This window comes from Pleurodeles waltl, chromosome 7 (genome assembly GCF_031143425.1).
Source record: "Pleurodeles waltl isolate 20211129_DDA chromosome 7, aPleWal1.hap1.20221129, whole genome shotgun sequence".
NCBI lineage: Eukaryota > Metazoa > Chordata > Amphibia > Caudata > Salamandridae > Pleurodeles > Pleurodeles waltl.
This window is the reverse complement of record NC_090446.1, coordinates 524,792,059-524,802,704: the sequence shown is the minus strand read 5'-3', so window position 1 is coordinate 524,802,704 and position 10,646 is coordinate 524,792,059. Positions and strand designations below refer to the sequence as shown.

The window sequence follows — 10,646 nt, the reverse complement described above, 5'->3', positions numbered from 1 at the left end:
GACTGGGCTCAAAGGATGACAGGCATTGCAAATCTAAAATAGATGTACACCCCCCGGGACTTCCTCGGACTGGACTCAAAGGATGACAGGCATTGCAAATCTAAAACAGATGTATGCCCCTAGGACTGGACTCAAAGGATGACAGGCATTGAAAATCTAAAACAGATATATACCCCACAGGAGTTTTCCTGGGACACAGTAGAGGGTAAATTATAAACTGATCATGCAATTAAAAGTTAGAAACAAAACAGTGGACCAGTAATGCAAACCTAAAAACAGATGTAAGCCCCCCAATGACTTCACAGGACAGGCCTCAAAGGATGACAGGCATTGCAAATCTAAAACAGATGTATGCCCCCAAGGACTGGACTCAAAGGATGACAAGCATTGCAAATCTAAAACAGATGTATACCCCACAGGACTTTTCCAGGACAGGCATCAAAGGGGTTCAGTAGAGGTCAAATTATAAACTGACCATGCAATTAAAAGTTTGAAACAAGCAGTCGATAGCCAGTGCCCACCTAAAACAGATGTCTATTTCCAGGCCACACCCATCACAAAGCCTAGATATAATTAGCACAATGAGTCTGGCATAAAAGCCCCAACATTCCCAGACCTCTTTTTTTTCTGAACTACATACTTGAAGTTTGCGGAGAGCAGGTACCATCAGGACCCCAAGGCTGAAAACATGAAGGACAGAGCAGAGACTGGTGTTGCTAAACCTCCTCTACTTAAGGTCTGTAACAATGTGATGCTTGTATATGTTCTACTGTAATTTAACATTGACATTAGCCCAAACCTGTTTAACTATACATAGCAGAGTAAAATGCACGTTTTTAAAATGATATTAATGTATGTTGGAGTGGGCCAGTGGCAAGCTGTGGGGGTACAATGTTTAATTTGTGCATATTAGTTCTGGTGTAAAGGCCATGCTTAATTTGTACTTGAAGGTTCTGGGGCTGTGTATTTGCATTTTTTTTTAGGGTCTACATTTATTTTGGCGGGTGGAGGCAATGCTAATTTGTACTTGCTGGTTCTGGTATTGAGCATTCGCACTTATTTTTTAGCGTCTGCATTTCTTTTGGCGGGTAGAGGTAATGCTTAATTTGTACTTGGTGTTTCTGGTGCTGTGTATTTGTATGTATTTTTGAGGGTCTGCACTTATTTTGTAGGGTGGAGGCCATGCTTAATTTACACTTGGTGTTTCTGGTGCTGTGTATTTGTATGTCTTTTTGAGGGTACGCACTTATTTTGTGGGGTGAAGGCCATGCTTAATGAAGGTTCTGGTGTTGTGCATTTCTATGTATTTTTTGAGGGTCTGCACTTATTTTGTGGGGTGGAGGTAATGCTTAATTTGTACATGAAGGTCCTGGTGCTGTGTATTTGTATGTAGTTTTGAGGGTCTGCACTTATTTTGTAGGGTGGTGGCCATACTTAATTTGTACTTGGTGTTTCTGGTGCTGTGTATTTGTATGTATTTTTGAGCGTATGCACTTATTTTGTGGGGTGGAGGCCAACCTTAATTTGTACTTGAAGGTTCTGGTGTTTTGCATTTGTATGTATTTTCTGAGGGTCTGCACTTATTTTGTGGGGTGGAGGCAATGCTTAATTTGTACATGAAGGTTCTGGGGCTGTGTATTTGTATGTATTTTTGAGGGTCTGCATTTATTTTGGGGGTGTAGGTCATGCTTAACTTGTACTTGCTGGTTTTGGTGTTAAACATTTGCACTTATTTTTGAGGGTCTGCACTTATTCTGCGGGGTGAAGGCAGTGCTTAATTTGTACATGTTGGTTCTGGTGTTGAGCATTTGCAGATATTTTTGAGAGTCTGCATTTATTTTGGGGGGTAGAGGTAATGCTTAATTTGTACTTGAAGGTTCAGGTGCTGAGCATTAGCACCTAATTTTGGGGGTCTGCACTTCTTTTGGCGGGGTGGAGTCCGTGCTTAATTTGTACTTGCTGGTTCTGAGGCTGTGTTTTTGTATGTTTTTTTTGAGGGAATGCACTTATTTTGTGGGGTGGAGGCCATGCTTAATTTGTACAGGCTGGTTTTGGTGCTGTACATTTACATGTATTTTGGGGGTCTGCGTTGCTATTATTAACCCGGGCCCCCGAGCCGCAGAAGCCCTGGGGGCCCCAGTTATTAGTTTAACATCACCGCTCTCAGAGAGACCCTAGGGTCTCTCTAAGAGCCGAGTGTGAGAAGGTAGCCTCTTTCTAGCCTTGTTACCCCCACTTTTGGCCTGTTTGTGAGTGTATGTCAGGGTGTTTGTCACTGTTTTCACTGTCTCACTGGGATCCTGATAGCCAGCCCTCAGTGCTCATAGTGAAAACACCATGTTTTCAGTATGGTTGTTATGTGTCACTGGGATCCTGCTAGTCAGGACCCCAGTGCTCATAGGTTTGTGGCCTATATGTATGTGTCACTGGGACCCTGTCACACAGGGCCCCAGTGCTCATAGGTGTGCATGTATATGTTCCCTGTGTGGTGCCTAACTGTCTCACTGAGGCTCTGCTAACCAGAACCTCAGTGGTTATGCTCTCTCATTACTTTCAAATTGTCACTAACAGGCTAGTGACCAATTTTACCAATTTACATTGGCTTACTGGAACACCCTTATAATTCCCTAGTATATGGTACTGAGGTACCCAGGGTATTGGGGTTCCAGGAGATCCCTATGGGCTGCAGCATTTCTTTTGCCACCCATAGGGAGCTCTGACAATTCTTACACAGGCCTGCCACTGCAGCCTGAGTGAAATAACGTCCACGTTATTTCACAGCCATTTTTCACTGCACTTAAGTAACTTATAAGTCACCTATATGTCTAACCTTTACCTGGTAAAGGTTAGGTGCAAAGTTACTTAGTGTGAGGGCACCCTGGCACTAGCCAAGGTGCCCCCACATTGTTCAGAGCCAATTCACTGAACTTTGTGAGTGCGGGGACACCATTACACGCGTGCACTACATATAGGTCACTACCTATATGTAGCTTCACCATGGTAACTCCGAATATGGCCATGTAACATGTCTATGATCATGGAATTGCCCCCTCTATGCCATCCTGGCATTGTTGGTACAATTCCATGATCCCAGTGGTCTGTAGCACAGACCCTGGTACTGCCAGACTGCCCTTCCTGGGGTTTCTCTGCAGCTGCTGCTGCTGCCAACCCCTCAGACAGGCATCTGCCCTCCTGGGGTCCAGCCAGGCCTGGCCCAGGATGGCAGAACAAAGAACTTCCTCTGAGAGAGGGTGTGACACCCTCTCCCTTTGGAAAATGGTGTGAAGGCAGGGGAGGAGTAGCCTCCCCCAGCCTCTGGAAATGCTTTGTTGGGCACAGAGGTGCCCAATTCTGCATAAGCCAGTCTACACCGGTTCAGGGACCCCTTAGCCCCTGCTCTGGCGCGAAACTGGACAAAGGAAAGGGGAGTGACCACTCCCCTGACCTGCACCTCCCCTGGGAGGTGTCCAGAGCTCCTCCAGTGTGCTCCAGACCTCTGCCATCTTGGAAACAGAGGTGCTGCTGGCACACTGGACTGCTCTGAGTGGCCAGTGCCACCAGGTGACGTCAGAGACTCCTTGTGATAGGCTCCTTCAGGTGTTAGTAGCCTTTCCTCTCTCCTAGGTAGCCAAACCCTCTTTTCTGGCTATTTAGGGTCTCTGTCTCTGGGGAAACTTTAGATAACGAATGCATGAGCTCAGCCGAGTTCCTCTGCATCTCCCTCTTCACCTTCTGATAAGGAATCGACCGCTGACCGCGCTGGAAGCCTGCAAACCTGCAACATAGTAGCAAAGACGACTACTGCAACTCTGTAACGCTGATCCTGCCGCCTTCTCGACTGTTTTCCTGCTTGTGCATGCTGTGGGGGTAGTCTGCCTCCTCTCTGCACCAGAAGCTCCGAAGAAATCTCCCGTGGGTCGACGGAATCTTCCCCCTGCAACCGCAGGCACCAAAAAGCTGCATCTCCGGTCCCTTGGGTCTCCTCTCAGCACGACGAGCGAGGTCCCTCGAATCCAGCGACACCGTCCAAGTGACCCCCACAGTCCAGTGACTCTTCAGCCCAAGTTTGGTGGAGGTAAGTCCTTGCCTCACCTCGCTGGGCTGCATTGCTGGGAACCGCGACTTTGCAAGCTTCTCCGGCCCCTGTGCACTTCCGGCGGAAATCCTTCGTGCACAGCCAAGCCTGGGTCCACGGCACTCTAACCTGCATTGCACGACTTTCTAAGTTGGTCTCTGGCGACGTGGGACTCCTTTGTGCAACTTCGGCGAGCACCGTTTCACGCATCCTCGTAGTGCCTGTTTCTGGCACTTCTCCGGGTGCTACCTGCTTCAGTGAGGGCTCTTTGTCTTGCTCGACGTCCCCTCTCTCTGCAGGTCCTATTTGCGACCTCCTGGTCCCTCCTGGGCCCCAGCAGCGTCCAAAAACGCCAAACGCACGATTTGCGTGTAGCAAGGCTTGTTGGCGTCCATCCGGCGGGAAAAGACTTCTGCACGACTCTCCAAGGCGTGGGGGATCCATCCTCCAAAGGGGAAGTCTCTAGTCCTTGTCGTTCCTGCAGTATTCACAGTTCTTCAGCCTAGTAAGAGCTTCTTTGCACCAACCGCTGGCATTTCTTGGGCATCTGCCCATCTCCGAGCTGCTTGTGACTTTTGGACTTGGTCCCCTTGTTCCACAGGTACCTTCAGACAGGAATCCATCGTTGTTGCATTGCTGATTTGTGTTTTCCTTGCATTCTCCCTCTAACACGACTATTTTGTCCTTAGGGGAACTTTGGTGCACTTTGCACTCACTTTTCAGGGTCTTGGGGTGGGTTATTTTGCTAACTCTCACTATTTTCTAATAGTCCCAGCGACCCTCTACAAGGTCACATAGGTTTGGGGTCCATTCGTGGTTCGCATTCCACTTCTGGAGTATATGGTTTGTGTTGCCCCTATCCCTATGTTTCCCCATTGCATCCTATTGTAACTATACATTGTTTGCACTGTTTTCTAAGACTATACTGCATATTTTTGCTATTGTGTATATATATCTTGTGTATATTTCCTATCCTCTCACTGAGGGTACACTCTAAGATACTTTGGCATATTGTCATAAAAATAAAGTACCTTTATTTTTAGTATAACTGTGTATTGTGTTTTCTTATGGTATTGTGCATATGACACTAAGTGGTACTGTAGTAGCTTCACACGTCTCCTAGTTCAGCCTAAGCTGCTCTGCTAAGCTACCATTATCTATCAGCCTAAGCTGCTAGACACCCTATACACTAATGAGGGATAACTGGGCCTGGTGCAAGGTGCAAGTACCCCTTGGTACTCACTACAAGCCAGTCCAGCCTCCTACATTGGTGGCAGCGGTGGGATAAGTGCTTTGAGACTACTTACCACTCTTGTCATTGTACTTTTCATAAGAGAAAAATATACAAAACAAGGTCAGTGTATATACACATAGCCAAAAAGTTTTGCATTTCCTCTTTTCACTCTTTTCTAAGTGCTGAAAAGTACTTCTAAACTTTCAAAAAGTTCTTAAAAGTTTAAAAAGTTTTTTTCTGTCTTTCCAAAAAGTTCTGAAAACTTTTTTCTCTTTGTCTATCACTTTAACTCTCTCTAAAAAATGTCTGGCACAGGCCAAAAAGTTGAACTGTCCAAACTTGCATATGATCACCTTAGCTGGAAAGGAGCAAGGAGTCTCTGCATAGAGAGAGGTTTGAGTGTAGGGAAGAATCCTTCTTTAGAACTGTTAATTAATATGCTTAGAGTACAGGATAAGGCCATAAGTGCCCAATCTGTAGAAAAAGTAGCTAATGGTTCTCAATCTGATCCAGGGACTCCCCCAGGAAAAGGTTCAGGAAAGAAACTTCTCAGCCTGCCCATTACTAGACAGTCTAGCATAGTTGGTACAGAGGTTGAATCACATCATACTGATGATGTGCTCTCACATTATACTGGTAGCCAAGCTGTTAGGGTGCCCTCTGTAAGGGACAGGTCTCCTTCTGTTCATTCCCATCATACCTCTGTATCTAGAAATGTCCCTCCCACCCACCCTGATGACAGATTGTTGGAAAGGGAGCTCAATAGATTGAGAGTGGAGCAAACCAGACTGAAGCTCAAGAAGCAACAGCTGGATTTGGATAGACAGTCTTTAGAAATAGAGAGGGAAAGACAGAAAATGGGTTTAGATACCCATGGTGGCAGCAGCAGTATTCCCCATAGTCATCCTGCAAAAGAGCATGATTCCAGGAATCTGCATAAGATAGTTCCCCCTTACAAGGAGGGGGATGACATTAACAAGTGGTTTGCTGCACTTGAGAGGGCCTGTGCTGTACAGGATGTCCCTCAAAGGCAGTGGGCTGCTATCCTATGGCTATCATTTACTGGAAAAGGTAGGGATAGGCTCCTTACTGTAAAAGAAAATGATGCTAACAATTTCCAAGTTCTTAAGAATGCACTCCTGGATGGTTATGGCTTAACCACTGAACAGTACAGGATAAAGTTCAGAGATACCAAAAAGGAGTCTTCACAAGACTGGGTTGATTTCATTGACCAGGCAGTGAAGGCCTTGGAGGGGTGGTTACATGGCAGTAAAGTTACTGATTATGACAGCCTGTATAACTTGATCCTGAGAGAGCATATTCTTAATAATTGTGTGTCTGATTTGTTGCACCAGTACTTGGTGGACTCTGATCTGACCTCTCCCCAAGAATTGGGAAAGAAGGCAGACAAATGGGTCAGAACAAGAGTGAACAGAAAAGTTCATACAGGGGGTGACAAAGATGGCAATAAGAAGAAAGATGGTGAAAAATCTCAAGATAAGCATGGGGATAAGGGTAAAACCAAAGGGCCTCCGAACGGGGTGCTGCTCATAGACCCCAGTTATCACTTTAACATCTCCGATCTCAGAGCCCATGTGGGCTCTGAGATCGGAGCTGTTAAGCTGATAACGTAGGTCTCCGAGCTGCACTGCGCTCGGGGTCCGTCGTTACTAACTTAACAAGCCGCGTTATGTTACTAACGTGGGTCTCCGAGCGTGGTACGGCTCAGAGGCCTTCCTTATCTGCAGATCCGATCTGCTCTCGCTGCCTCTGAGACCAGAGCGTTTCTATTATTAGCACAAGGCCTCCGAGCCACACTGTGCTCAGGGGCCTCGCGTTAATAATAGAAACTGTGTACTCTCAGAGGCAAGGTGGCCTCAGAGAACAGGCCATTTCTATTATTAACTTGAGGTCTCTGAGCACGTTGCGGCTCGGAGGCCTCAAGTTAATAATAGAAGCCGGTCTGTTCTCAGAGGCCGCACTGCATCTGAGAACCCTGTAAGAGTTGGGGAAGCCGCAGATGGCGCGAAGGCCTGGCCTAAGGGCTCGCGCGCTTGGGCCCTCAGGCCCTGTTATTTTCAATCAGTTTGGGCCTTTGGGGTGCCTGAGCACGATGCTCTGGGGCCCCAAGGGGCCTACATGGCAGATTTATTTTTAAATAAATAAAATAAAAAAAAGTGTGAAAGAAGCGAAAATAGTCATAATAAAAAAAATGACAAAAACTAAACAGGCAATTACTGTGGGCTACAGGGCAGAGGACACAGGGCACAGTGTGTGTGTGTGTTTGTGTGTGTGTGTGTGTTTCCACGTGTGTTCTGTGTCCTCTGCTCCACTGTAGGCCCCCACAGCCCTAATCATACAGCTTATCATTGGTGGGGGTATTGAGCAGTAGCCTCAGGCCCCCCTCAAGCCCCTAGCCACTCACCTTAGTTCAAGGGTCTGGTGTCCAACGATGGTGCAGAGAAAGACACTTTTCACCACACATGCTGCCTCCACAGACGGCCATTTTTAAATAAAGACTGTGTTTGGGTTGTTAGAGCTGGCTCAGCCTGTCTGCTCCACCCTGGAGGCTGGAGTTTAGATTGAGCTCCACCCCCACACATGGTACAGAGCCTTTTTGAGCTAAGACGAAAACATGGCATGGATCCTAGGATCCTGCTTCCAGTCTATTGTACATGTATAAATTCTAGGAACTGTAATGTTTTTAAATTGTGTTGTGTTACATATTTTTATAATTAGTGTAATTATATGGTATTATAAAGACCTTAGGGTGCATTGTAATATGTGTAAAATAAGGTTGTGTAACCCTTAGAATTATATAAATAATGCCTTATAGAGAGGATCCTAGAGCTTATGTTATGCAAGAGCACCGCCCTGTGGACGTTGTTTATTAAACATTGTATAGTTTTTGAGAAAAGGTCTACAAGTGGATCTGTGTATTATACTTCCAGAACATAGGGGCTCAACAAATGGCATCTTGAGAGACTTTTTTATTTTCTTTATTTATTTTTCAACATTTTGCATGGTTTTATGAAGGGGTTGTGCATATACCATTAAATGACTTGTGCTTAAAGTCAATTCTGTCTCTTTTGTACGTAGGACCTTCAAGAGCCTGCGGCGTCCCCAAAGGAAATGGAGACATTGCAACAAAGTGAGTTACGGTTCACAGGCAGTTCTAAACAAAGATGTCATGATTGTTATTTTTTATTTTACCATTAATGATTTCCCATGTGTTTGTGTGCTTGTACAGGTTATGATGCAGAACTACAGCTTGCGGTTGACGCTCTGCAACAGATCCTCCAGGTTCAAGATGGTCCAAGCACAATTTCTCAGGATACAGCTTTTGCAGGTAAATAAAGGAGTCCTTGTGTAAACGCCTTGAAAACCTAAAAAGCCCCCATAAACGCAGCATCGAGGGAACCCTTGGATAACTTGTATAGTCTATGTATTATGTTGTATATGTAACATGTATTTTTTTTTATCCTGGGGCCCCCCTGTGGGACAAGCGACCCAGAATGTGGATGGGAGCGTCAAAAAGACTGCCCGCAAAAGGAAGGTCCCAGCGCCTAAGGACGGCCCCCCTATTAAGAATGGTCCCTCATGGCGGAAAACCTCAGGTGAGTTTTTAGAAATTGTAGAGCCAGATGAATACAATCCTCAGTGTGTCTCAAACCTCTTCCACCCCGCGATATAGTGGCTATAACAACCCCTATTATGTATTTTGCTATCTTTACATCCTAGAGTCATCACATAAGAGCTCTGGAGGAGTCGGCCATCAGACTAAACGGTCAATGTCGTCTTTAAAGGTCAACAAAGGGACCGTTCAAAACCCCATGGCGCCAACCGTATTCGTGAACAGCGCAGGACCCCAGTACCTACCATGCAGTGGTTCTACAGACATCGGTCATGGCCCAGGTACAGCTCTTAACTACACCACATCATCAATCATAAAGGGTATGCCCAGTACCGCAAACAACTACCTCCGGGCAGGGGCTTGGACACTCTGACATTGTCATGTTTATAACCCCCCACATACAGCATCTTGTACCATGTGAAACCTCTGGAGGGGCCCCTAAGCATTGCAGCAATCCTAAAATAAATTGTCAGTCCTTAAAGAATCGCAAGAAGAAGTTGCAGACCTCTGAGCTACAAGCCTTGCCTTTAGACCTGTCTTTTAAAAAAGTTGTTAAGGCTCAGACTTCTCCACCCAGCCCCCAACGTTCTAAATGTTCAATGCTGGCTGAGTCGAATATGGGAGGCCCATCAGCGATCTACCTCCAACAAGAGGTGTAACTTTCCATCATAGTCTTTGGGACACAGATTTGGAAAATGAGCACCACGTAGGGGATCCTTATTCTCATTGTATAGGACTTCTTAAGGCGCTATCTGGTACGGCAGAGAGTTCTGAAGCCACAGCAAAGCCCCGTGACACTTCTAATGCGTCCCACTCAAGGTTGCAATCAACAGGACCACAATCTTCATCACCCATCCACAGCACTTCCTGTGCATCCGAGGCCATGAGTTGTTACGATCAACATTTAACCACCCCATGTCTGATGTCACAAGTTACACAACCGGGAGCGTACGACCCCACCAGCCCTACACAAAGTGCCTGCGCGCAGTGGTCCTCACCATCCTCCTCAATATACCCCTCCAGCAGTATTGGATGTAGCGGATTACAAAATCAGAGTTTTGGAACACCAACTAGCGACGATCAGGCCTCTCTAACCCCTGAGTGTTCACACTGGAACACTGTTTTTTTGACCTGCACCAGTCCGTCCACTCAGAAAGGGGATCATAATGTTAACCATGGTCCTGTAGCCGAGGCGGCTCAGGGAGCTGTCAATCATCCATTTAATGTCTCAAATAATGACCCAGAACCCGGCCCTTCTGACTGTACTAGAGTCCTGGACACATATATAAAAGAAATACACCAGTCTGCAGACAGCTAAAATTCAGACTCCGGCTAAAGACTTTAGAACTGGGTAAGAACGGCTGCAATACTGGGGCCTCTAGAGCTACCGTGAGGGCTTTAATACAGCGGTTGGCCCAGTGTAGTAGCGAGGTGGTCCAATCTTGCGATTCAGCAGTTGCAGACATAAGTAACATACCCGCATGACTATGCATGCAGGCCGATTTAAGGACTGTAAGACCCTCATTTAATACCTTAGGTCTAAATATAAAAAGAAGACCCAGTATGTACTCGAAAGCATCGTGAGCCAACTCCTAATGGTTTAAAACTCATAAACATAGAACCCTAAACACCTAAAACACTCCTATAAGGCCTCAAAATATAAAGTTAGGAGAGACTATGGGCAGGTCCTCAAGGGGTAAAGT

General features: G+C 46.1%; 1 long non-coding RNA gene across 1 annotated transcript; it reads left to right on the top strand.

The window, feature by feature from the left end:
* The first annotated feature begins 650 nt into the window (after positions 1-650).
* LOC138247272 (uncharacterized) lies at positions 651-8,693 on the top strand. The gene is made up of 3 exons (XR_011194398.1): positions 651-736; positions 8,409-8,460; positions 8,560-8,693. It is a non-coding gene; the product is annotated as an uncharacterized lncRNA (long non-coding RNA).
* Positions 8,694-10,646: the final 1,953 nt, after the last annotated feature.